Source organism: Lynx canadensis, chromosome E1 (assembly GCF_007474595.2).
Source record: "Lynx canadensis isolate LIC74 chromosome E1, mLynCan4.pri.v2, whole genome shotgun sequence".
Classification (NCBI taxonomy): Eukaryota; Metazoa; Chordata; class Mammalia; order Carnivora; family Felidae; genus Lynx; species Lynx canadensis.
In genome coordinates, this window is record NC_044316.2 from 20,303,183 (window position 1) to 20,330,843 (window position 27,661).

General features: G+C 41.0%; 1 protein-coding gene across 2 annotated transcripts in view; it reads right to left on the minus strand.

The window, feature by feature from the left end:
• The window catches only part of MYO1D (myosin ID), a 359,179-nt gene that overhangs the window by 288,000 nt on the left and 43,518 nt on the right, over nt 1-27,661 (minus strand). The window lies entirely within an intron of this gene.

The following is a 27,661-nucleotide window of genomic DNA, read 5'->3' on the forward strand; positions in this document are numbered from 1 at the left end:
CATGAATAAGCTTTCTCCCTGCACTGGAGGTTGAAGACAATTGCTGTCTTTACAATTTATTAAGCAGATGCTGTGCTGGGTCATCTCCACTATTACGCTACTTAAACTATTTCATTTTTTATTGCTATTTAATATTTCAAGTGTCCCTGTATTTCTTTACATTCTCCTTAGTTCCCAGAACACTTGCTCCCAGGGCCCCAGTCTGCAAACTGTTTCTTGCTTAGCCTGTGGAAGGACAGAAATGGAGCACATTTAGAAACTTTGATGGCAATTTGACGTTACAGTGACAGCCAGAGTGAGATCAGTGAACTCATTTTGTTTACAAAGTTTAGACCATCCTGGACGCTGTGAAATTCTTATGGTGAGGCTGTGTGTGACCCAAGCTGGGTATTATCCTCCACAGTAGGAGCACTAATCCTTTGGGATAGTTTAACAGCTCTCATGGAAAAGTACATAAAAACCTCAGAAAGTATAAGCAGTTATTTTCATTATTTGTTATGTTTACAATCATTTAAATTTTTAACAGGGCCTGTTTTAAATTTATAGTTTAGCACTATTAGTTTCACCAGGAAAATAAAATTTGTATTCTTTTTAATCCAGTTTAACTTAATCCCCAATCCTTGGCAAAATGATCTTCATTCACAGCCTTTTTTGTCTGGAAAAGACACATCTTTTCCCAATGTAGCAGTTGGAGTGAATGGACTATAATGGTGAAAGCAAGTGCAGAGAAAGGAAGACCAAAAGAGCCTGAAGTAGGGTGGGCCCTGAGGTGTGAATCTCTCACATACTGAGTCTGGAGCCAAAACTGATGGTCAAGTGTGTTACTGGCAGGGATGACTGATAGAGCAATAAAACCATAAAAATGAGGTGGCATTTACACAAAAAACATAATCTCAAAAGCAAAAGAATTCTTTGAAAGAAAAAGTACGACCTTAAAAGGCTGATATATTCAGCAGTCTAACCCTGGTCAAAGCAGCCCCATCGGGACACCAAGGTTGGGGGACACCTGGGTGGCTAAGTCAGTTGAGCACTGGACTCTTGATTTTGGTTCAGGTCATGATCCCAGGGTCATGGAATGGAGCCCCATCAGAATCTGCTTAAAGACTCTATTTCTCTCTCTCTCTCTCTCTCTGCCCCAATCCTCCCCCCGCCCCAGCTCACAATCTCTAATAAAATTTTTTAATTAAAAAAAAAAAGACACACCAAGGTTGGAGTTGAGCTCTTCCAAAGAAGCATTGGCCTTGGACCTGATCCTGGAAGAGTTATTTTGGAAGCTGTGCACTCTCTGCTGGGGTTTTAGAGACTCTCCCCGAGTTCAAACGACATCGCTCTTTTTGGGCCATGTGTAACTTCAGGGATTAAGTTGTCCTGGGGTTTGATGAGAGATGGGAGAACATGATTATAAAAGTAACCTTATGCCACCACACCTAAGGTGTTACACGCTCTTTATTTTTTCAATTAGAGTTTAAGTGTCTATTTTATACCTCGTTTGTAAATGAGAATGTCTGGCTTTGTAGAAAGAATGCATTAAACCTGTAAAAGTGAACCTTTCTATTTGGAATGCCTAAAGAGATTAATACACTTTTAAAATATTTCTCTTCAGGGTAAGAATTAGGTCATCTGTTACTGCATTTTTATAGCTCATTGGGTGTTTAGCTTTCCAAGGCAATGCTAGTCAGTTCCTTGCTTGCTCAGGGTGAATGAATTACTTATTTCTTTGCCTGCCCTTTAGTTCCAGCATACTGAGGAAAGGAATGATGCAGAATACATGGTGAATGGCTTTTCCCATTTTATAACACTGGCCACATGCATGGCCTAACGCAATAACATAAGGAAGGACAAATACAGGTGGATTTTGCAATTCTCTCTGCTCTATACATATTACATACCCACTTACATAACAGAGCTATAAAATAATTTCACTTAAGGTAAATTAACAATTGTATAATTCAGATTTCTCAACCTTGAATTTCTCTTTTCATGAAAAGACTCCAGGGTCAACCTAAACCAGATTGACAAAACCCCACAGAAGTTAGTATGCATGAATTCTACTATAAACTATAGTGTTAAAGGTGGTTTAAACATTTTATTGTTAGGCTAAAAATATAAAAAATAGTCGTAAAAATATTCAAGCAGGGTAAGACTTAGTCCCACTCTCCAGAGGTTTCTGTTGTTAGTCACTTCTTCTGGATCCTTCCAGAAAACTTTATGGGCCTGTGGCTCCATGTTTGTATATGGCAAAGACAGAGCTGTAACCCCAGACATTCATTCCATCTCTTCTTCTGCATTTCAACCCCTTCTTGTGGTTAGGCAGGGCCATGGTATTAGTTCTGGCCAACAGCTGTGAGACGTCCATACTTCTGGGCCAAAGCACAGAAAAGCTGGCATGGCACTGCCGAGGTGAATGAGGAAGCTCTGTGTGCGTGAGAGGTGGAGCCACAAGATCAAAGCAGCCCGAGGGCTCACTAGGTCCTGAGAGTCTCCTGGACCCATAGGTTTTATGTGAGTGAGAAATAAACCCCTGTTATGTTAAGCAGCTGAGACCTGGGGGGTGTTTGTGACTGAAGCATAATCCATCCTATCCTAATTCGGCAATCTTTCCATGTTAGCGTATGTGCATACCTTGTTTTTCTAAACAACAGTACAGCTATGTCATAACTGCTGGGGCACTCCTACTAGACTCTCAGGTTGCTCCTAGCTTTCTTGTTACTCGTTACTATGAACATGCTATCGTTAACATCATTTTACACACAAGCCTGCTAATACATATACAAATATTTTTTAAAAAAATTTTTAACATTTACTCGTTTTTTAAAGAGAGAGAGAGAGAGAGAGAGAGAGAGAGAAACAGAGTGTGAGTAGGGGAGGGGCAGAGAGAGAGGCAGACACAGAATCCGAAGCAGCCTCCAGGCTCTGAGCTGTCAGCACAGAGCCCGACGCAGGGCTCGAACTCATGGACCATGAGATCATGACCTGAGCTGAAGTCAGACGCTCAACCGCTCAGCCAACTGAGCCACCCAGGTGCCTCTATACAAATATTTCTGTAGAGTAAGTAAATTCCTTGAAATAAAATTCCTGAGCATAGAATGGTAAGTTGAAAAAAAATTTTTTTAAATAAATAATCCATCAACCATCACAATTCAAAAGGCACACGAAGGAATGCAATGGAAGTTTCCTTCACATCCTATCCCACAATCTCCAGTACCTTCCTCTAACTATAACCAATGCTAACAATTTCCTATGTGCCCTGGGAAATTATACATATATAAATTTTATAGCCCTTATGTACATACGCAAATACGTGCATATATATGCATATATATATACACATGCACATATGTATATTTAGGGTGGATTCTGAAAGATAGTTCTAAATTGCTTCTCAATGAGAGTGCCTGCCTCCCCATACTCTTCTAGGGCTGTTTTTAAAAGAAGAGGCATTCATGCTGTGTTTCTGTGCTCAGCAGTAATAACAACTGCTAATATTTGGGTAAAAGCTTCACATTATCTTTCCTATTTTTTTTTTTTTTTTTTTTTTTTTTTTTTAGTAATCTGTACACCCAGTGTGGGGCTCAAACTTACCACCCTGAGATCAAGAGTTGCATGCTCTTCGCACTGAGTCAGTCAGATGCCCAAACCTTTCATATTATTATCTTAATAGAAGAGGTCCAACTATAATTGTCAGGTGAGCTAATAATCTATGTAGTATTTGCAAAACAAATTCACAGTGTTCAAGCCGCCCCAGAGGCAGGCCAAAACTAGCTGATGCTTCCTCTTGACCTAACAGCGGAAGTGGATTAAAGAGGGGCTGAGGGTGATACGCGACAGGCAAGGACAAAGTAAGACCAGCTGTGTGCGGGTGAGTGGAGAGGTATGACCAGGGAATAGCAAGGAGACTGATGTGGCTGAAAGGTGTTTGCAAACCCTTCGGAAAAGTGGCAGCACAGTGATGGTAGTGACCGACAAGGACTAATGTGACATAGGTTGCATCGGAAAGGCAAGGAAGCTGAACAGAAGAGGGCCCAGATGGCAGACATGAGGCTGAGGAGGAAGGGTTGGGGAGCTGCTGGCAAGAAAAGCAGGGAAGAATTGCCAAGAGTGACCCTGAAGTTCAGGGTTCTTGGGTATGGTGGATGTACGTTGGCAGCTGGGCAGCCGGCATCAGACTGTGAGAAGGGATGTCCAGGGGTAAGTGAGGTCTAAAGAGCACACTGAAAACGAGTACTTCTGATCACAAGTTTTCATGTTTATAATTCTGGGGAACTATAAGATTAAATCTGTACTTTTAATATAACTTTAAATAACTCTGTCCACTCATCACAACCTCCGGGGTTTGGGGATGGAAGTATTTTGGTTGGGGAGATGTTTTTGTTTGTTGTAATAATTTTTATGGCCTTTCAAAAAGCAGATATACTAAATTATTTCATTTTATAAATTCAAAATTAAATTTTTAAAGAATGATTGATTGGTTTATGGGGCGCCTGGGTGGCAGTTGAACGTCTGACTCTTGATTTCGGCTCAGGTCATGATCCCAGGGTCGTGGGATTGAACTCTGTCAGGCTCCGCACTGAGTGTGGAGCCTGCTTGGGATTCTCTCTCTCTCCCTCTGCCCCTCTCTTGCTAATGTGTATACATGCATATGCGCACTCTCTCTCTAAAATAAAGGGAAAAAAAGTTGTGTTTATTGATTTAAGTAATCTCTGCACCCAACGTGGGGCTTGAGCTCATGACCCTGAGATCAAGAGCCGCATGCTTTTCCAACTGAGCCAGCCAGGTACCCCTGAATTTAATTCTAAGTGATGGTTACTTGACTCTCACTGTTACACTGAAGCCCTGGCACACAGATAATGATAGAAAGGATGGTTTCACCAAGACAGGGGTTCCTTAAGAAAAAAGAAAGAGGGCTACTGAACTGAGATGGACAATAAAGGATGACGAGGGCTCAAAGGAGACTAGGAAATCACATGAGAGTGAAGGAGAAGAGGGGCGCCTGGGTGGCTCAGTCGGTTGAGCGTCCAACTTCGGCTCAGGTCATGATCTCACCACGGTTTGTGGGTTTGAGCCGTGTGTCAGGCTCTGTGCTGACAGCTTGGAGTCTGGATGGAAGCCTGCTTCAGATTCTGAGTCTCCCTCTCTCTCTGCCCCTCCCCTGCTCATGCTCTGTCTTTGTCTCTCAATTAAACATTTTAAAAATTAAAAAAAAAAAAAAGAAGAATGAAGGAGAGAAGGGGCAGAACCTTTGGGGGCTGAAGAGCAGCATTTTGAAATCTGTATTTCCAGTTCAAATAGTTCTTCCAACTGCCTATGGACTACTTCCATGACGATGTCTCACAGGCACCCCAGACTCTGTCTGTTTAAAACAACTCAGTTAAACCCTTGTCCATCAAACCTACTCATCCTCTTGTCTTCATCATCTCCATGAAGGGTACCCAATTAGCCAAGAAAAAAATAGAAACCAAATGAAGCTCTTCCCCCCATCCCTATGTCACGCCAGTGAGGATGCCACAGCTACACCCCTCACATCTGTCCTCCATGCTCCAGCCCCACTCCTAAACTGATTTTCTACCAATACCCACCACCTAGTTTTCCTGACTTCATTGTGACTCCCAATTCATTTTTAGGTCTTTTTCCTTCTTTTTCTTTTAATGTTTATTTATTTATTTTGAGAGAGAGAGAGAGAGAGAGAGAGAGAGAGAGAGAGAGAGAGAGAATATGAGCAGGGGAGGGGCAGAAAGAGAAGGAAAGAGAGAATCCCAAGTAGGCTCTGCACTGTCAGTGTGAGGCTTGATCCCACTAACTGTGAGATCATGAATCAAAATCAAGAGTCAGATGCCCAACTGAGCCACCCAGGCGACCCTAGATCTTTTCTTTCTAATTACAAAATATTTCAAACTCTGCAGCTGACACTGGTGACTCTCTACTCAAATTCATCCCCCAAGGCCCTTCTTGGACAGCAGAGCTCTGATTCTGCTCAGTTCACTCCCCTCCCAACTCACTCCCAGTCACCTGCTCAGGGAACAGAATCTTATCCCCAGCTCCAGGAGGATGGATCTTAGTCTAAACTAAAACTGGGAATTCCTGTCCCCTTGTCAGTGATCAGATTAGGAAAGTTTCCTTGATCTGAGTGAAAATGAGGTGGAAATCCTCTTAGAACATTGCCACATGCACACAGTGCCTGAATCTTCATCTTGAGGTGAAGGGAGCCAGCCTAAGAGGACAAGTCAAAATGCTGAGAGAATGGGAAGGACCTGGGTCCTTGAGGACGTGACTGAGCAATGGGATTATGCAACCTTGGATCCATCCTACGTCTGGACTTTTTGCTACAAGAACGAAACAACTCCCTTGCTGTTTAGGTCACTTTTATTTGGGTTTTTTTGCTACTTGTAGCCAAAGCACTCTGCTACAGGGAAAAGGTGATGAGCTTAGCTCTGAATGCTGAGTTTGAGTTCCCGTGGGATACCAGAGGGAAAGCAAGATGTGAGAGCAGAGGGTGCTTCAGCACATAAGTGATACTGAGAGCTACGTAAGAGTATCTGAGGTCTCCAGGTCCCACTATGACTAATAACGGCTAACAGTTATTCAGTGCTTCTTAGGTGGCAGGCCCCATTCCAAAAGTACTAGAAGAAGTACTCCTTTTATCCTTACAACTCCTCTTCTACATATGGCAGAAAAGAGGACTGGAGCGGTTTAGTAACTTGCCAAAGGTTCCAAAGGTTGGGGCCTTGATCTGAGTGCTAGTGCCATGATTCAAACCCAGCAGTCTGACCACTGAGCAAATAAATGGTCTTAACTCTGTGCACCATCTTACCTACATCTGAATCACAGGAAGGGAAAACAGCCTAGTCATAATTAGCAGTATTCACAGAAGTGGAGACAAAACACAAAATTTCTGAAGGCAAAAAATAAAGAATGGGTTCACTTTGAGGGGAAGAACGAGGCTTAACAGTAAAAAAGGCTGAACATGAGGGAGCTGGAGAGACAGCGGAGGACCGGGGCCAGGGCAGGGCCCGGGACTCCTGTGCAGGACCACGGAGAGCACCATGGAGACACCTCCACCTGCCGAGGAGCAGAGTGTCACAACACCCTCGCTGTCTCGTCTAAACAAGATACTAAGTCACTCACAGATAGGAAAAGAATATTTACCGAGTCCTGAAAAAATGCCAAGCACCAGGCTAGATAGGAACTTCATGCCCATGCCATTTAGCCCTCACAATAACTTTGACCACATGGTGACACGAGCTGCCCGTGAACAATTCCAACACGCCAATACAATTTATAAGCATGGAGTCATTCACACCCATTAGCAAAGGAGAGGCATGAGCTGTTGAGTTCTGCATTGTAGAAAGGGAATTCTATGTCATGAAGGTGTTAAGACCAGAGCTAGGGAGACCAGTCAGGAGACAGTTGTGTCCAAAGCTCCCTTAAGAAGGAATGAAATTAGAACGTGGTGGGAATCAGGTTCAAAATATATTCAGGAGACTGATTTGACCTCGTCTGGGTGGGAATGGTGAGGAGAGAGACAAGTCAAGAACAGCTAGATTTCTGGCCCTGGCATTAGGTAGAGGGTTGAAAACAGAGTAGCTTTTACATGTTGGTAAATTTCTCAAGGCAGCAAATATGTTTTAGAAAAGTGACCTGCCAGAGCCCCGGTCAGTCACATAAAAACTACATTTGTGTTGACATTTTAAATGTATCCCTTCTCTTTTTCCTATTGCACTTACAAATAAGAGTAAATGCACTTTGGATTTGTAAACACAGAATATGACCTTATAAAATGGGGTGGGAGGAAGAAGGATAAACAGAGGGCCTACTTAATCAGAGGGGCCATTGGTTGGCTCCTTCAGGAAGAGCCAAGCAATTTGGAATAATGAAAATGAGACTAAGACTCAGCAGCCTATTCTAAATGAAACTTTTGTTTCTTCTGCGTGGAACACATTACAAATTAAGACATAAGTTAATCATTCTTGACAACTTAAATATTTACTCTGGAATTGCTGTATTAGCTATTAAATGTTGCCTTATGGTAATGTTCATTGCAATAACAAATAAACTTCCAGCGTTCGGTGGCTTACCATGAGAAGTTTATTTGTTATTCACACATTAGTCCAATACAAATGTTTCTGGGTGGGGGAGTAGGCCTTTGCTCCAGGAAGTCATTCAGTGACCCATTTGACAGAAACTCTTCCATCTTCAACATAGGACTTCCTAATCGCTTTAGGCACTGATCACCGGACAGCAAAAAGAGGCAGAAATGGAGACTCACACGGGGGAGGGCTTTTATGAGTTAGCCCTGGAAGTGGCCAGACCTCAGAAATTCCACTGGTGAGTACTCAGTCACAAGACACATATAACTACAAGAGAAGATGTGACCAAAAAAGAAAGGAAATAAGTTTTGGTGAATAGTTGGCAGTCTCTGTTGCAGATGGGAAAATTCTGAAGACAAAACACAAGACTTATTCATATGTACAGAGCCTATCTCAAAGGAAGTAAGAATTCAAGTACTCAAATATAATTCTGTTGAAAAATACCTTATGCGGGTGCCTGGGTGGCTCCGTCGGTTAAGTGTCCGACTTTTGATCTCGGCTGCGGTAATGATCTCACAGTTCATGACATTGAGCCCTGTGTCAGGCTCCACACTGAAAGCACAGAGCCTGCATGGGATTCTCTCTCCCTCTCACACACACACACACACACAAAATAAATAAACTTAAAAAACAAAAAAAGAAAAATACCTTATGAAAAAAATTACCCTATGAGAGATCCATTTCATTGCATAAACTACTGCTAAGAGAATTGGAGAATACAAAAACTGAAGGAATATAGAAAAAAAACAGAAGATTTCTAAGATCTTGATTTATGGAAGTTGCTCATTTCAACCTAGATTTTCCAGATTCATCAACAAGATACTAAAAATATTACGGTGGAAGAAATCATTCCAAACTCGTGGTTCACTAAGAATCATAAATACTACTTCTAAAGTACAAGATCCTAGTTAGTGGATATTAATTACTTAAGTGTCTTAAGTTTTTCATTTGTTAACTCTGATTTTCATAATTTTATGTAAATCATAGTTATTATTTTAGGTAGTTCAAGCTCAAGGAAACAAGTTAAGACCCACATATGGAGGTTTTTCCCAAGAGACAACCTCCAGATTCATAATTAGTTTCTCTGAATGGAAATTTATAAACCAAGAGAAAGTTCCTGATTTATTAATCAGGATAATACTAGCTTATGTTATAGGAAGAAATAACCCCCTGAAATCCCAGTGGCTACCACAATAAAAGTTTACTTCTTGCTCACGTAAACTTAGTCGTGCAGTTGTGCAGTCAGGCAGTCCGCCATCTTGCAGATCTGCCAGCTGGAACACGTGGCCTACAACGCTACCATGGCAAAGGAGAGAGAAATGAAGAAAGCACATTGGCTCTTAACTACCTTGGCCCCAAATGACACATACCACTTTTGCTCAGAGTTCAGTGGCCAGTACTGGTCATGCGATCCCAACCTAATAGCAGGCTAGGCAAGGAAATGTAGAGAAATACAAGGTTATTCAGTGATTACTGTCTCGGCCACATCTGTACAGGCCATAAGTTCCAGCTCCTAGGTACGTTTCCCATTGTAAATTTAAAAATTGTATTCTGACATATAAATTAGCTTCTTGTAAGTTTATTAGCTAGTACCAATAAATCTGATAATCAAAATGGTAAAACTAAATTTCTGGGCTTGCAAACCCAAACAAATCCTTTACGCATGGTGACCTAGTAGCAGTTAACATGACCTGAAGCCCTATGTGAAGTAGGGCTTAGCATCTTAAACAAGGAATCCATTCATCCACCAGTCAGTAACTACTTATTGAGGAGTCTATGTACTAGTATGATGTTTAACGTGAAGGAGACGGCAGCAAAAAAGACACATTTGGTTCCTACCCTGATGGAACATACAGTTAACTGGGGGGCACAGTTTCTTAAAAATTACCAATAACTGTATTATTATAATCTAGATAAACTAGAGGTAGGAAAGAGGAATGCAAAATGCTAACAGTATTTCACATGAGACCTGGTTTAGGGGAGGCTTTACTGAGACAAAAGCAGGGCCCTGTAGGATAAGTAAGGGTTAGACAGGTGATGGGGAAGGGTTAAGAATGTTCCAGACCAAGGGAACAGGGCAGGCTGTAGTAGGAAGGACTGAAAACTTACTCCAATATTATTATCTCTAGTTTTGAGCTTTTTTTTCTTTTTTTTTTTTTTTTCAACGTTTATTTATTTTTGGGACAGAGAGAGACAGAGCATGAACGGGGGAGGGGCAGAGAGAGAGGGAGACACAGAATCGGAAACAGGCTCCAGGCTCTGAGCCATCAGCCCAGAGCCCGACGCGGGGCTCGAACTCCCGGACCGCGAGATCGTGACCTGGCTGAAGTCGGACGCTTAACCGACTGCGCCACCCAGGCGCCCCTCTAGTTTTGAGCTTTGAAATAGTTTTAATAATTCTTTTGGTTTCTCCCCATTTAATGGCTGTAATGCTATTAAAACTGAATTTTAAATATAGTGTGATCTTAACCAATCAAGTTTGCAATAGACTACAATTCTTTAACTGTCTCTTCAAATACTAGGGGAAGGAAAAAAACATTTGAATACAATTTTTTTTTGAACATGCTTACCCTATTTATTTGTAACTAGTGAATATTAGTTCATTGTTTGAGACAACTGCTTTATATTTAAAAAGTAGTCTACATGTAATAGATGAACAACCCAACTGCTGATACTGCAGAAAATTCCTGGACATAACATTAAGTATGAGTTTAGTATTCAGTATCGAAACCCTAATCCATATTTTATTTTTTAATTTTTTAATGTTTATTTTTGAGAGAGAGCATGATTGGAGGAGGGGCGGGGGACTGAGGATCTGAAGTGGGCTCTGTGCTGACAGCAGAGAGCCTGATAGGGGGCTTGAACTCATGAAACGTGAGATTACGACCTGAGCCAAAGTCGGACACCCAACCAACTGAGCCACCCAGGTGCCCCGAAACCCTAATCCATCTTTACCATAAAAACAGAATCTAATCTGTCTTCTTCAAATACAAGATAGTCATGTTTTTTAACCCAAAAGAGGGAGGACAAATGGCAAGTAAAGCCATGTCGTCTAAACTTTTTGGGAAGGGGAAATTACCATCATTCATCGATGTAACCTACACCAGTAGCTATTTGTGCCGCAATGTTCTATTTAACGAGCCACCAGTCTAGAATAGTCTCTAAACTCCTTTCCAGGCCAACCTATTATAATCCTAAATGCATATGGAAATTTTTTGTACTCACAAATGCCAGCCTGTCAAATTTATGCATAAAACTCTGCCCTGAATAATCACCTTACAATAAACTACACATTATTGTATTTTGTAAGTTTGTATAACATGTACATTGTACCACAACAAGTTGTACACTGGCACAATTCATACACTAATTGGTAGTAAGCTGTGCAAACTACTAACACTTCCATTGTGCATGGAAATGTCTAGGAAAGTAGAGAAATAAATATGGCCCTAGAACAAATCATATAGTCTATGAGAACAAATATATTTGAAAATTATTCATCTGGGTAGTGAACCAGAAGAGAAGTATGAGTTACTGTTTCAAGTTAAATATTGGTATATTGCTATAAGTAAAATAAAAATAGTATTCATCTACTAGTTACCTCACTGCAACTCTGTAAGAAGGCATAGGAAAACTAAGCTTTTTACAGTCCTAGAAGATATAGGACTGAAGCTTCTCTACCCTGCTGACGAACAGGAAAACAGCCATATTATTTAATGGTGCAGCAACAAAACAACTTGGAAAAAGAATGTATTTCTACCTCTCTTCATTATAGTCATAAAATGTATATACATTTTCTGCATTTTGAAAACAAATATTTTATACTCAGACACTCAAAATGATTGCAGTTTTAAAAACTGGTCTTGTCAGCTCAACACAGGAGTTGCCATTTTCAAGGAACCATTTTCAAGGATAGTTATCCTTCCCAGCTATAAAAACCTATAAAGTTACAACTTGTTTTTAGTTCAAAAACCTAAAAAAGTGAGGTGCCTGGGTGGCTCAGTCAGTTGAGTGCCTGACTTCAGCTCAGGTCATGATCTCACAGTTCATGGGTTCGAGCTCCATGTCAGGCTCTGGGATTCTCTCTCTTTCTCTCTCTCCCTCTCTCTCTGCCCCTCTCTCACTCGCACTCTCACTCTCTCAAAATAAATAAAAAATGATTTTTTAAAAAATCAACTCAAAAACTTAAAAAAGATTAACCAAACTAAGAGAGAATTTCAGTAAGAAACTGATGTTACCTCTTCCTGCTGTTTCTCCTAACCGTTCACAAGCAGCGTAACAACCAACACTTACTGAGCATTACCAAGCCAGGCACTGTGCTAGGTGGATTACACACATGATCACAATAATCTGATGGATTACACACCTCTTATGTTACAGATAAGGAAACTGAAGAGGTTGTAGACTCTTGCCCAGGGTCACTCAAGTATTACACAGAAGAGCTGGGATTCCCCCAAGCTGTCTACTTCTAGAGTCAGTGCTCTTAACCACTCCTTCCTCCTGCAAATACTCTGTAAACATACATTATTTATGCTAATGCTCAAACTGGATCACTGCTGCCCCAGCGGTCTCTGCCCATGGTCCCCAGCACCACCACACTGTGGTGTCATGGGAAAGCCTCTGTATGGAAAGGTTGGCTGAATATCCAACAGAAGTTCCACCTTAGAAGTGGGTCAATACTGCACTGCTTTGGAGACTACATGAGTGCCCGCAAGAGCCTTCTGGCCCACAGGTAAAAAAGTGGGGCATGTACATTTCCAGCCTTTTGTTCTAGAAGAGATGGTGAAAGACCATGTTGAGAGAAAGAAACGTAAAAGCCTCCTCTGTAGCCTGAGGTTTAGAGACCAGGGAGGCGTTATAACTGTGCTTTGTAGTCAGAAAGATGTAGGTTCCAAATCCTAGCTCTACCACTTGCTGTATCTCTGATCTGGGGCAAGGAGCTCATCTCTCTAAGCCTGTTACTTCACCTATCATAACACAAAGGTTGTTGTCTCAAGCACTAAATGAGGTAGAGAATGCAACATGATGCTGGGTCCGCTTTCCTTTATGTCTTAACAAAAAAAACTTTTTAATGTTTCTTAATTCTTTGACAGAGAGAGAGGGAGAGAGAACACGAGGGGGGGAGGGGCAGAGAGAGGGAGACACAGAATCCGAAGCAGGCTCCAGGCTCCGATCTGTCGGCACAGAGCCCGACACAGGGCTGGAACTCATGAACCGCGAGATCATGACCTGAGCTGAAGTCGGACGCTGAACCGACTGAGCCATCCAGGCGCCACTCCTTTATTTCTGAAAGAAGTAGAGGAACCCAAAAATCTCTAAAATCCTTTCCATCTTTAAAATCTCGTAAAGTTCTGCCTCATTTTCAGCTCAAAAACTTTAAAAGATTAACCAAAATTAAAAAGATTTCTACTACAGAGGTTGATGCCACCTCTTCCTTGTTTTTTCCTTAAACTGGAATGTGAAAAAGTAGGATATGCCTGGAAAGGGTTCAACCTACAGAAAAGGAAGTCAGCAGTTGGAAAGCCACTACAGCTGGTTATTCACTTTATTCTGAAAGCATTGGGCCTGTTGATACAATCACACCCACAGGAAAACTTCATACAGTTGGCTAAAGGCCATCCGAAATGACGCAGCAATAATCCATCACGTAAAAGTCAGCCGTGTCACTGATTCTGTCCGGCTAATTTGGTTGCGCGAGATGAGACCCAGGCCACCTTGGTTCCATCCAGGGAAGTGAGGAGACTAGCAGGGATCCCCGAGGATTCCTGGGGCAGGAATTGCTGGGCCTAGAACCGAGGGCTGTCTCACGGCTGCTGTTTCTCTCCTCGGTCAGTCCACTCTGCCATGTTTATGAAACAGCTCCCTCTGATTTGATGAGTCTCTGTGCTTTCATAAATCTGACTCCCATACGGCTTTGCCTTGCCTCAGCCCCCTCCCCTCATTCTCTGCATGAGGTGCTTTCAACCTTGATCTTGCATATGTGACATATGCATATACACTCCTCTGCAGGCAATTCTCTATACTTTCATCAGAGTCCTGGAGGGGGCAATAACCCCACAAAGGAGTAAAAACCACTGTCCTATCTCATGACACTCTAGCTATAGTACCTCTCCTGATACCTCTCTTACTCATTTGGTTTCCTAATTCCAAATTTCTAATAGAGTAATAGTAATGGCTACCATATATGGAGCTTTGAGGATGAGCCAGACAGTTATAAGGATTTTATGTGGATTAACTATTTTTAATTCTCAAAACGGCATTATAAAGGATCTAATATCTTACAGAAAGGAAACTGGGGCATGGTGAACCTTGAGTAACATGAACTACTCGTAAGGTTACACTACTAGTAACTGGCTGAGACTGAAGATTCCAAAGACATGGTGCTTAAAATTTTCTGAATCAAGGGGTGCGTGGGTGGCTCAGTGGGTTAAGCATCCAACTTTTGATTTCGGCTCAGGTCATGATCTCACGGTTCTGGTAGGCAGATTATGCCCCACTCCTACCCCCAAACCTGTCTATGTCCTGACCTCTGTGAATCTGTCACCTTATATGGCAAAGAGGAAATAAGTTTCTGGATAGAATTATGGCTCCTAATCAACTAACGGAGGTAGAGTAGCCCAGATTACCCAGGTGGGGCCAATGTAATCAATCACAAGTGTTCTTAAAAATGAAGAGGGGGACACAAGAGAAGTCACAGCTGGAAGGAGATGGGGCTGTGGGAGCTCAGGGCTCTGTGATGTGAGAAGGACTTGACCCTACCACTGCTAGCTTCGAAGGTGGAGGAAAATGACCCCAAGCACAGAATGCAGGCAGCCTCTAGCAGCTGGGAAGGGTGTGCATCAAGGGGGATTCTCCCTGAGATCCTCCAGGAAGGGACCCAGGTGTGCTGACAGTGTGATTTCACCCCGTGGACCCACGTCAGATTTCTGACCTCCAGAAATGTAAGATGATGAATGTGTGTTCTTTGAAGTCACTAAATATGTGATAATTTGTTACCAGTAATTTGTTGAGCCTTTATGAAATAAGAGCTGTAAACAAAGATAAAACAGTCCGAAAAGAAAAGAAATGATACAGGCGCCTGGGTGGCTCAGCCAGTTAAGCGTCCAACTTCTGCTCAGGTCATGATCTTGAGGTTCGTGAGTTTGAGCTCTGCATCATTGGGCTTGAGCTGACAGCTCAGAGCCTGGAGCCTGCTTAGGATTCTGTGTCTCCCTCTCTCTGCCTCTGCCCTCATTCTCTTTCTCTCTCTCCCAAAAGTAAATAAACATTAAAAAAATTTTTTAATTAAAAAAATAAAAAAGAAATGATACAAGTAAAAGTTTAAAAAAAGGAAATAGCAGAGTTCAGAAAGGAGAGGAAGAGTAAAATCAAGTCAATATGTAAAAAAAAGGTAGTAATGGTAGCAACAAAAAGGAGCAAAGAACCTGTTAAAAACACAGCTCGGGCTATGGAAGATGAACTTGAAAAACTGAGAAGATAAAATGGAAAACAAAAGGATCAGACAGAAAATAACAGATACAGGAAATGACAATGGCAAACTAACAAATCCCGACTGGGATTTTTTTTTTAATGTTTATTTATTTTGAGAGAGAGAGAAAGAGCACAAGTTGGAGAGGGGCAGAGAGAGAGGGAGAGAGAATCCCAAGCAGGCTCTGCACTGTCAGTGTACAGCCCACTCGAGGCTCAAACTCACGAACTGTGAGATCATGACCTGAGCTAAAATTAAAAGTTGGATGGACACTTAACAGACTGAGCCACCCAGGTGCTCCCTGACTGGGATTTCTGGAGAAAAGAACATAGAAAGCTGAAAAGGTGTTCTGGGATATAGTTCAATAAATTAAAAAAGTTACCTTAAATGACCTTAGTGAAGGGTTACATACATTCTACAATAAACTAATAGAGATGAATGAACATCAAGACACAGTGAGGTTACTGTGCCTTGAAGATACAAAAACAAACCCCCCAAAATGAATTCCATGACCATTAAGAAAAAGAAAAAAAAAATCAGGCCACAGCCACCTATGAAGGAAAAATCAGGCTGGCTTCAGACTTTCAGGAATACTCAACTGCAGAAAACAGCAAGGATTATACAAAGAGAAGTATGACTGCAGAATTTTGTACCCAACAGTCACTTCAGTACAAAGGCATCAGGCGGTTACTTAAAAATGTGCAAGGATGGAAATGAAATAGTTCACATGAGTCGAATTCTGAAGAAACCAACAGATGAATAGTATCAACCCAGGGACGAAGGAAGAAACTGTAGCAAAAGGACTGGAAGCAGATGCTGGATTCATAAATGAGAGAATAAAAATGTCATAAAAGAATGACATATGTTAGAAATAATAACGTAATTAGCAAAATTCAGAAGACAGAGGAGGAAGAAAAGCAGAAGATCATTTAAATATTTTGACTTCCTCATCTTCCATAATGGGGTTCAGTAGATACTTCTTAGAACTCGCAGTCTTAGCCATGATGAATACATGTTATCATTTAAAGGTATAAAAGTAGGGGTGCCTGGGTGTCCAACTCTTGGTTTTGGCTCAGGTCATCATCTCATGGTTTGTGAGTTAGAACCTCAAGCTGGGCTCCACGCTGATGGCACAGAGCTTGCTTGGGATTCTCTCTCTCTGCACCCCTTCTGTGCTTGCTCATGCACGCTCCCTCTCAAGATAGATAAACTTAAAAAACAAAACGAAAATCCTTTAAAAAAAAAAAAAAGTGTAACAGTAAACTTGTACCCAATAGAGCTAACTGCTTACCTGATATCCTTCTACCTTTCTTCCTTACTAATAGGACCCCAATTTGGGTCAGGGACGCAATGTGCCCACTTAGAAATAGTCACCTTCCCAGCTAAGGGTGACAGCCAGGGTGAAGTTGTGACATAGTTCTGGTCAGTAAGACCTATTTGTAGGGTTTCTAGGAAGTTTTGCATCCTTAATGGAGGCACCCCTTTCCCTTGGCCTCCTTGTTTTCTTCTTGTCTGGAACGTAGATGGTGGACCGACTGTGGCATAACCATGAGATAAGCAGGAACAGTGACGTCAGAAGCCAAGGACAGCCAAGTGGGACAGCACCAAGTGCCAGGCTTACCAGTGACACTGCGCAGCCATGGCACCCACCCAACTGCTCACCTCCATACTGTTCATTTTATAAGGAAAATGTCCCCTATTCAGTTAAGCCACTGGTGATGGAGTTCTAGTCCATAAAAACCAAACATAACCCTAACTGAAAATCACTTGAAAAAACTAGTAATAGGAACGTAGCAAATCCAAAATCGGGTGATGGAAGGGAGAGCGGAACGTCAAGTTGTATTTACGTAGGTAACTCCTAGGGGAAAAAACCCTAAAACTAACTGTAAATGCTCAAATTAATCAGAAGGAAAATACACACAAACCAATGCAGCCACCAAACACAGGGTAAAAACCATTTAAGAAAGTAAAAAGCAAATAATATATTCAAATTCAGACAGAACTGAAACCAAGTATCACAATCAAACTCAAGATCACAATCAAACTCCATGCTGAACACTGAACATTCACTTGGAACAAAGCAATTCTCCCAAAACTGGCCTAATAAACTTAATGCAATTAACATTCGAAATCTTAAGGAATTTTCACTTTGAAACTTGAAAAGCTGGTTTTGAAGTTCAACTCTGGAAAAGTAAAGAACAAAGAAGAGATTTTTGTCTTCTCACACAGCAAAATGCAGTATGAAGGGTCAGCTCTCATGGTTATGGTAATCACATTAATACTAACAGTTTACTGCTCTTCCAATCCTTGCCTGTCAGGCAAGCAGGTGCTGCCCTAACACGCTTTATGGGTATTATCTCATTTAAACCTCACATCCCTGCAAAGTAGCCAGTACACCACCCCTAGTTAACAGACTGGGGTTTAGGAAGATGGGATCTCCGCCTGAGGTCACACAGCCAGTAAGTAAGTGCTGGCTAAGTCTCACCCAGGAACTCTTCCTCCAGAGCTGATGCTCTCTCTGGTCTAACTCACTACACACAACTGCCTCTCAGCTGGACAGGTAACACAGTGAAACAGACTCCACTCATATGAAAAGCATGTGATAAAGGTGATATTTCTAAATAATGAGTAAAGGACAGATTATTCAATAAATGGCTCTGAGACCAGTGAGCCTCTATGCTGAAACAAATAGATCTCTACTCTCATATCTTATGCAAAGGTAAATTACAAATGTATTCACAACTTAACATAATAAACAAAAAGATAGATGAATATTTTCATAATCTTGGATCTGGAAGGGTCTTCACAATCACAATATCAAACCCAGAGGCTATAAAAAGCCAACGGATTTGACTACATAAAAATTTTAAACATTTTTTTTTTTTGGCAAAAGTTACTACACACAAAGTTAAAAGAAAAAATGAAAAATATTTCCAACCTATACAGTAGACAGGAGTAATACATATAAAATTATTAAAAGCAATAAGAATATAACAAACAGTCTAATAAAAACTGGCACTTTGGAACATAGAAATAGCTAGTATGTCTAGGAAAAGCCATTCAACCTCACTAACAATCCAGGAATGTACAGTAAAATAATAATACCATTTTTCACCCATCAGATCAGCAAACGCTGTTTACAATCGCAAAATCTAGTGACAAAGGGATAAAGTTTTTCGTTAATAGGTACAAGCATCTGAGAGAGGGATTTAGTAAAATGTATCAAAGGGCCTTAAAATGATGGGTATGTGCACATGCAAATGGCTCAGCAATACTATTTCTAGGCCTCTATCTTACAGAAATACTAGCTCAAATGTGTCAAAATACATATACAAGAGTATTGAGTGCAGTGTGCTTACAATGCCAACACATCACAGTTAGATCTGTGCACAGGAGGATGATTCTACTCAGAGACACAGGATGTAGCCTCTGGAAAGAATAAGGCAGAACTCAATATAGTGGCACAGGAAAAGATTAAGGGCATATTGCATTAAGTGGAAAAGAAACCATATTGTAGAACATTACTATGGCACGGTGCCTTTTATCTTTTAATTTGAAACTACGTGTGTGTATACACACACACGCACACACAAACATACTCATAGGATCTGTCTCCCTCTCCCTCTCTCTCCTTCCTCTCTTCCTCTCTCCCTCCTCATACATGCAACTAGTTGGCTGTCCAGATGCTTGCATGCTCTGGAAAGAGATACACCAGACTTTCAGTGCTCACTTTTAGGGAGTAGGATTGGTGGAAGAAAGGGGAGAGAGAAAATTTCACATTTTACTTGATTCAGATTGAATGTTACTAGTGTGTTTTCTTTAGTAATTAAAAACAAGAAGGATAGAAAAGTACATCAAATTAAAACAGGTGAAAAAATTAATTAGAATAGAAGGTTTTATCCAAAGAATAGCATACCTTTGTTTTTTCAGCTGTGGCTTATTTGAAAATTGTGATATTAGAAATACTTGCTGAGCTTATTCAGCTTTGTGTGGAATGTTTTCAAACCCAAATTAAGTACTATTAAAATAATAATGTCCACACTACATCCCTTTATACCATAGGTTGTTTCTCATTTCAGGATGAACTTTAAGTAAGGTAACATGTGCACATTCACAGAGTTTTGAAATGCTTTTGGTATTTTTAATTGCCTGAGCATGCTGAAAGTTAACTTAATAGGTAATAGTTAACAGAATATTACTATATTACAAAGTTACAGTAATTAAAACAGTATGGTATTGGCATAAAAATAGATCAGTAAAAGAAAATACAGAGTCCAGAAATGAACCTATGCATGTATGGCCAGTTAATTTATAACAAAGGAGCCAAGAACATAGAAGGGTTAGAAAGGATAGTGTCTTCAATAAATGGTGTTCGAAAAACTGACAGCCACGTGCAAAAGGATGAAACTGGACCCCCATCTTACACCCTACAAAAAGATCAACTCAAAATGAATAAAGGACCTAATCATAAGATGTGAAACCACGAAGCTCCTAGAAGAAAACACAGGTGGTAAGCTCCTTGATGTCCATCTTGGCAATAACTTTTTGGATTTAACATCAAAAGCAAAGAGAATGAAAATAAAGCTAAGTCGGACTACATCAAAGGAAACTATCAACAAAATGAAAAGACAACCTATGGGAAAAAGTATTTTCAAATCATATGTCTCATAAGGAGTTAATACCCAAAATATATTTAAAAATCCTTCCAACTCAATGGCAAAAAAACAGTTAATCTGATTTTAAAATGGGCAGAGGAACTGAACAGAGAACCAACCCAAATGTCCATCAATGGACGGGATGAAGAAATAAAATGTGTTATATACTGTTGACCCTTGGACAACATGGGGGTTAAGGTACCAACCCCCCCCCCCATGTGCACAGTCAATAATTTGTGTATGACTTTGACTCCCCCAAAACTTAACACTAATAAACTCCCTCCTGTTGACAGGGAGCTTCACCAATAACATAACAGTCCCCTGACACATATTTGGTACTTTATATGTGTTATATACTGTACTGTTAAAATAAAGTAAGCTAGAATGAAGAAAATGTTATTAAGAAAATCATCTGCGGGGCGCCTGGGTGGCTCCGTTGGTTAAGTGTCTGACTTCAGCTCAGGTCATGATCTTGTGGTCCGTGAGTCTGAGCCCCGCATCGGGCTCTGTGCTGACAACTCAGAGCCTGGAGCCTGCTTCAGATTCTGTATCTCCCTGTCTCTCTGACCCTCCCCCATTCATGCTCTGTCTCTCTCTGTCTCAAAAATAAATAAACGTTAACAAATTTTTTTTTTAAATAAAAAAAAAAAAGAGAGAATCATCTGGGAGGGGTACCTGGGTGGCTCTGTGGGTTGAGTGTCCGACTTCTGCTCAGGTCATGATCTTGCAGTTTGTGGGTTTGAGCCCCATGTCGGGCTCTGTGCTGATAGCTCAGAGCCTGGAGCCTGCTTCGGTTTCTGTGTCTCCCTCTTTCTCTGCCCCTCCCCAACTCATATTCTGTCTCTGTTTCTCAAAAATGAATAAACGTTAAAAAAAAAATTTTAGAAAAAGAAAAAAGAAAATCACCTGGGAGAGAAGATCCTTTTACATTGCCATAGGGTATTTACCAAAAAAAATCACGTAAGTGGACCCGTGCAGTTCATACCATGCGGGTGCTGTACACAGAATGGAATATTCAACCTTCAAAAAGAGTGAAATTCTATCACCTGCTACAACGTGGATGAACCCTGAAAACATGCGAAGTGAACTGAGCCAATCACAAAAGGACACATATTGTAGGATTCCACTTACACGGGATATCTAGAATGGTCAAATCCATAGAGACAGAAAGGAGAATAGTGGATACCGGGGCTGGGGGTGGGGTGTGGTAAGATAGGGAGTTAGTGCTTAATAGTCATGGAGTTTAAGTTTGGGATGACGAAAAGATTCCAGAGGTGGACAGTGGTGATGGCTACACTGAATGCTACTGAAATGTACGCTCAGAAAGGGTTAAAATGGTAAATTTTATGTATTTGTTTTACCACAATAAAAATTTAGTAGAAAGCCTTACATTATTTTTTAAAAAGCACGGTGTTTTCTTAGCTCTCTGTATTCCCAACCTTCAATCCATTCAACTAACATGTACCCAAAAAGTAGGAAAAAAAAGCCATTACTAGGTTCAAAGACAAATTCTCCAGAATCTAAAGTCCACAAAACAGATGCTCAGTGACTACGTACAGGAGGAATTATCTTTTATGCCAAAGCAATGAGGAAAATGCAAGCTTAAAAAAAAAAACAAAACCCTTCTCATTTAAGCAGACAAACATTTTCAAAATTATTTTCAGAAATATGACTTGTAGGTAAAATCTGGTGCCTATCCTTACTAATTAACTGCATTTTCACTAAAGAAAATGGACAACATTGAAAAGCATCAAAAAACAGCAAGTCAGAACCACACCACTGGCGAAAGCACATGATCACTAACCGCTAAATACCGGGCAAAGAATAAACACACTGAGCATGGAAGACGTTACAAGCACATTGAAAACACTTCAAGTAAGACCTCAGCGGATGAGCTGACGTGGAAGCCAGGGATACAAATGGCAGGAATTATTTTCCAAAAAGGCTCTGGGTAAGAGGTCATTGTTTCGTGTAAGTAGATCAGACTGCGTTTTTACTCTTCCGTGTTATTAGAAGGAGAAGACAGGAAACAGGTGTGTACGTGGGAGTCACCCAGAGAAGAAGCCTCTTGGCAGTGGTATGCCCTGTTCCAATGTTGTCTTAAATCTTGTATTCCAGTGCAGGAGGTGGGTGGGGACCAGGGGAGGGAGGGGAGTAGGGAATGTGCAGTGTAAGCCACTGAGCAAAATCACTCACTTCATATTATTCAAAGGAGTGAAAGGGCTATAGGAGTAAGTTTTGCCACTTCCTATACATTACTCTCCTTTGAACTTCAACGATAAACATATGTGACTATATTCTGCATTACTGGTTCTGTTGATTCTGCATTTTACCGCTATGGAAACTGAGGCACACACAAGCTGAATAAACTTGCCTGAAGCCACGCTATTAGTGGATGATGGAGTGCGGGTGTAAACCTCAGGTCTGACTCCAAGGCTCAGGACACCCTGAGCTACACCCACCCCACTCCCACCCAGGCAGGAGAAAATAAGTTAGGGACAAAAATGGAAATGATAGAAAATATGCTAGGGTGGGTGCCAAAACAAACTACAAAACATTTACTTTTAAGATGAGATCTTGAAATAGTAGCAAGAAAGAGTCAGCTAACAGGGAGGAGCTGAGCAGGCCCTGAGTAGGAAATTAGATACATTAAGGGTATTTCTGAGCAAGGGCTTCTCAGGGTGCTTTCATCCCCCCCCCCCACTTTTTTTTTTTTTTTTTTAGCAGATATTGACTGGAATATCAGACATGCCTATTTTCAAATACATGGATAAAGTCATGTACCCAAATCAAAAGTCATTTTTTCCACTTTGACTCCTATCCACACCTCCGCATGAATCCTGGAAACGTGGGCTTCCAGTCATTCCTGAGGCAGTACCTCAGTTTTATCGCTTGCTAGGAGCTGCTCCTTAGGTCTCCTCTTGTTTTTCAAGAAAATGAGGAAACGAGTAGAGAGACAAGAGACACAGACATGACAGAACACCTGCCTTGTGGGGTTTTCTGAAGCGGGAACAAAAAGTATCTATGAGGTACAGGATCCCTTATAAAAGGTCTCTCCCTCCCCCTCACTGTTAACGAAATAAACATTTCTTCTAAGAATAAAAGAGTTGACCTAATAGGTTTAGTCATTTTAATTGAGGTATCATCAATTTTCCCAGGTAACTGAAGCTTGGTCCTAGAGTCCTAATTAAAGTAATAGAGAAAAAGAGCCCCAGGTAAAGGCCTGAGATGGTCTCTATGAATAAGGGCCACTGATTACAAGATCTATTTCAGCTTTCATGAAATTAAATTTACTTTTTCCACCTCAACCGTGTTCTGAATAACTGGGTTGAACAGAGTCATAACATTTAGATCAAGATATTCATCATTAACGCAAACTCCTCCATCCAGTGAAAATGCCATTTATCACAACATAATTATCACTGACTATCATACACAAAGTGTATAACAGCATAGCACCCCAGGAGCCACTAACACTGGATTAAAGTGGGGTAGGCAGAGCTGATGCTCTGAAATACAGTAGGGTGCAAAGTGGATAAAAATAATGCTGCAGAGATATGATCTACTGACATAAAAATGTTTTTAAACAACAACACATGAAAGTGTTTTGTACCTATTTATGGCATGAATCCATTTTTATTTTTAAAATAAAATCACATAGGCATTCATTTCACCTCTACACAGTTATTATATGTAGGGTAAAAAAAAGTCTGGGCAGATATATACAAAATATTAAAAAGTTACCACAAAATAGAAGAATTAGGGGTTTTTTTCCTTTTACTTAAAACTCATTTTCTAAATTTTCTACAACCAAAGGAAAAGGGGATCGAATTCACAAACCGTGAGATCACGACCTGAGCAGAAACCAAGAGTCGGACACTTAACCGACTGAGCCACCTAGGCGCCCCCAAAAGGAAAAGATCTTAAAAGATACTGACATGAGTGCAAAAGACAGGGAAGGATGAGATTTTTTTTTTAATTTATCACTGGCCTGTGATCAATAGATAGAAGAAATAATGTCACAAATTTTAAAAAATGGAATGCAACACATTTTTTAAGCAGCAATTTTGACAGAGTGCTAATCTAATCAGAAATTCTTTCAAAATTCTGCTAAGAGAATATTTTTTTCAACGCACATCATGTTCATCTTGAGGAAAAATAAATAGGCTTTAATTTTTTTTTTTGCTATGTTAGATCATGCTGAGTTTTAATGCAGAAAACCTATGAAAAATACCCTTGAATATAAAGGCAGCAAAGTAAATTCTCACAGATGGAATTTCATTTTTGTTCTAACCAATTTGTGAACACTGCTTAGGAAAACCCATGCTGATAGAGCATTACATGCTTTCAGATAATGAAATACTTAGTAATCCCATTAAAATATCTGTTAAAGAGAAATGTGATCATCAGGCTTCCACTAATTTGTTTTTAATATGAAGGCTTAGGATCAATTACAAAGTAACATGCTCAAATCTAAATAAACACAGTAAAAAAAAAACCCACATAATTAATTACTGGTATAATGCAAGTAACTAGACTCATGTGTGGTGAAAATTACTTTTTTTTTTTTTTTTAAGTAGGCATCACACCAGTGTGGAGCCCAACACAGGGCTTGAACTCACAACCCTGAGATCAAGACCTGAGCTGAGATGGAGAGTCAGACGCTTAACCACCTGAGCCACCCAGGCGCCCCTCCGTGTTACTCTTAAACAAATATTTAGATAAGCTCATGTTGACCTGTTGCTTCCTTTTCTTGGAATGTGAATTGCCTAATCAGGTAACCAGGCTAGCCGTAGTCATTACGCAGGAGTGCAAAGCGTCTGTCACTGTCTCCTGACTTTTCCTAAGTGAAGCAATGCAGTGGCACAGACCGAGTCATACCTGAGCCCCTGTCTCGGCTCAGCCACTTACCAGCTGTGTGACTTCAGCTACCTGGCTCTCTAGGCTTCTACAGCCTTGGGGACAGGGGGACGATGTTCCATGTGTGGTAAAAGGATTCATCAGATGAATGCACGTAAGGTATTCATACAGTAGCCTGGCAGGAAGGAAGTACTCAAAAAAGTGATACCCTACCTAGGTCAAATCCTGGCTCTACCACTTAGCTGTGTGAACTTGAGCAAGTTACACCTCTCCGTCTGTTTCCCCAGGTGCAAAATTAAGCTAATTTAGGGCTGTTGTTCAGAATTAATACGTGTAAACTGCTGGAACTGTCACTGACACATAGCGTTACATGAGTGTCAGCTCCTGTCAGTATATGAATGAGGTGGAGCTGAGTGGGACTTGTGGGGGCTGCCTCCCAATGCTTCTTGAATCTATTTTCCCCTACCAGAGCACTGTGTTGTATTCCACCATCTTCCAGCCTGTTTTCAGTTTCTCTACATCTAACATCTACAGATTGAAGGAAATGCCTGAAACAGAGTAGACTCTCCATAAATGGTTCTCAAAAAAAAAAAAAAAAAAAAAAAAAAAGAATGAATGTAGTTTCACCTTTTCACCAACTCAGGCTCTGTCTTCTTCAGGTGGTGCCTGAGGCAACTGCCCTAATCCCAGACATGGTCAAATGCTTTTCGCAACACATACAGTTAATAATAAATGCTACTTAATTGGGTATGTAAGGCTAAACATTAAAAGAAAGGGGAAAGATTTCACTAACCAATAAATAAATCCCCCATTTCATACCACTGTATCAAGATGGCTACTTTCCATAATTTCTTACTAAAGTAAATACTATTAAGGAAATCCTAAGTAACACTAGAGTAAATACAGTATCCGTGGTTATATATTATTAAGTGTTCAGCTATAAAAATGCTTAAATATGATTTCTGGCTCCCAATCTTCTGACAGCCGATATTCCTAAATTAGGGATTAAGTCTGGTAAACTCTGCAATGCTTCCTAATTACATCGTATGCTTGTTAAAATTCACTTGAAATCTGAGAACAAACACTAATGAGAAGGGCAAAAGAAGCTAAGAAAGTAAATTTGGAGTCAAGGCAGCTGCATTTGAAAACATCGATTTCGGGGGTGCCTGGTGGCTACATCAGTTTTAGCATCTGACTTTGGCTGAGGTCATGATCTCATGGTTGGTGAGCTTGAGCCCGACATTGGGTTTGCTGTTGCCAGCACACAGCCTGCTTGGGATCCTCTGTCTCCCTCTCTCTGCCCCCCACTCCCGAAAAAATAAATAAACATTAAAAAAATAATAATAAAAATAAAAATGTTGGGACGCCTGGGTGGCTCAGTTGATTAAGTGTCCAACTTCAGCTCAGGTCATGATCTCACAGTTTGTGGGTTCAAGCCCCGCGTCCGGCTCTGTGCTGACAGCTCAGAGCCTGGAGCCTGCTTTGAATTCTGTGTCTCCCTCTCTCTCTGCCCCTCCCCTGCTCATGCTCTGTCTCTCGCTGTCTCAAAAATAAATAAAAACATTTTTTAAAAATAAATAAATAAAATAAAAATGTTATTACACTAATTTTACTGACTTGGGAAAAAGGCATGTTTTATTTTCAAAGTAAAACTAAAAAGCAAATGCAAGCAATAGGGGTTATACATGATTTAAGAATCCACTGTCCTTTAAAATGCAAACAACTTTTCACTTGGGTACAGGTGAGCAACTTATTTATCTGATCTATAAAACGTTTTCGTGTCTACAAAACATGATCTGAAATCTTCCCAAGGCACTTCTACATGATTCTAAAGCACACACTATTGTGTACGGCATTCCCCTTCCTGGGTGTTCATAAATTACACTCCCTTAACAAGTTCTCTCAGAATGGAATTTACATCTTCAGCTTGGACTTCTCCCCTGAACCTCAGAATAGTATATCCAGCTGCCCGCTTAGCATCTGCAGTTAGATGTCTGTGGGGCATTACACATGTAACGTGTTCGAGCTGAGCTCCCGATACTGTCCCCAAGCCCGCTTTCCCCACCCGGCAGCTGATCTGCCAGCAGTACCTGCCCTCAGACGACATCCAGAACCTGACTGCCCACCGCCTCCGCTGCTGCCATTCTGGTGCAAGCCGCCATCGACTAACCTGGATCATCGCACAGCCTCCCACTTGGAATCCCTGACTCTGCCCCTGCCTCCTCTTCAGTTTGTTCTCTCTGTGGTTCTGTTACCGTGTTAGGTTCTATCACATCAGTCTTCTGCTCAAACCCTCCAAGGCTTCCGATCTCAGACACGTGTCACAGCTTTCCATCAGCACTCCCGACTCCAATTCACCCTGAGCTCTGACCCCCCTGTCCTCCTCACATCCCCACTTCTTTCAAATGCCACCTGCTCCATGAAGCTTTCGCTGACCACCTTACATGAAGTTTGCACACCATACTCCCCACTCCCCCTCTACCTCGCCCCTCTCTGTACTTTTCCTCCACGGTATCTGCCACCATCTAATGCACTGTGTATCTTCCTTCTTCATTGTTAGTTTCATTGTCTCCACTCACTAGAATAGAAACTCC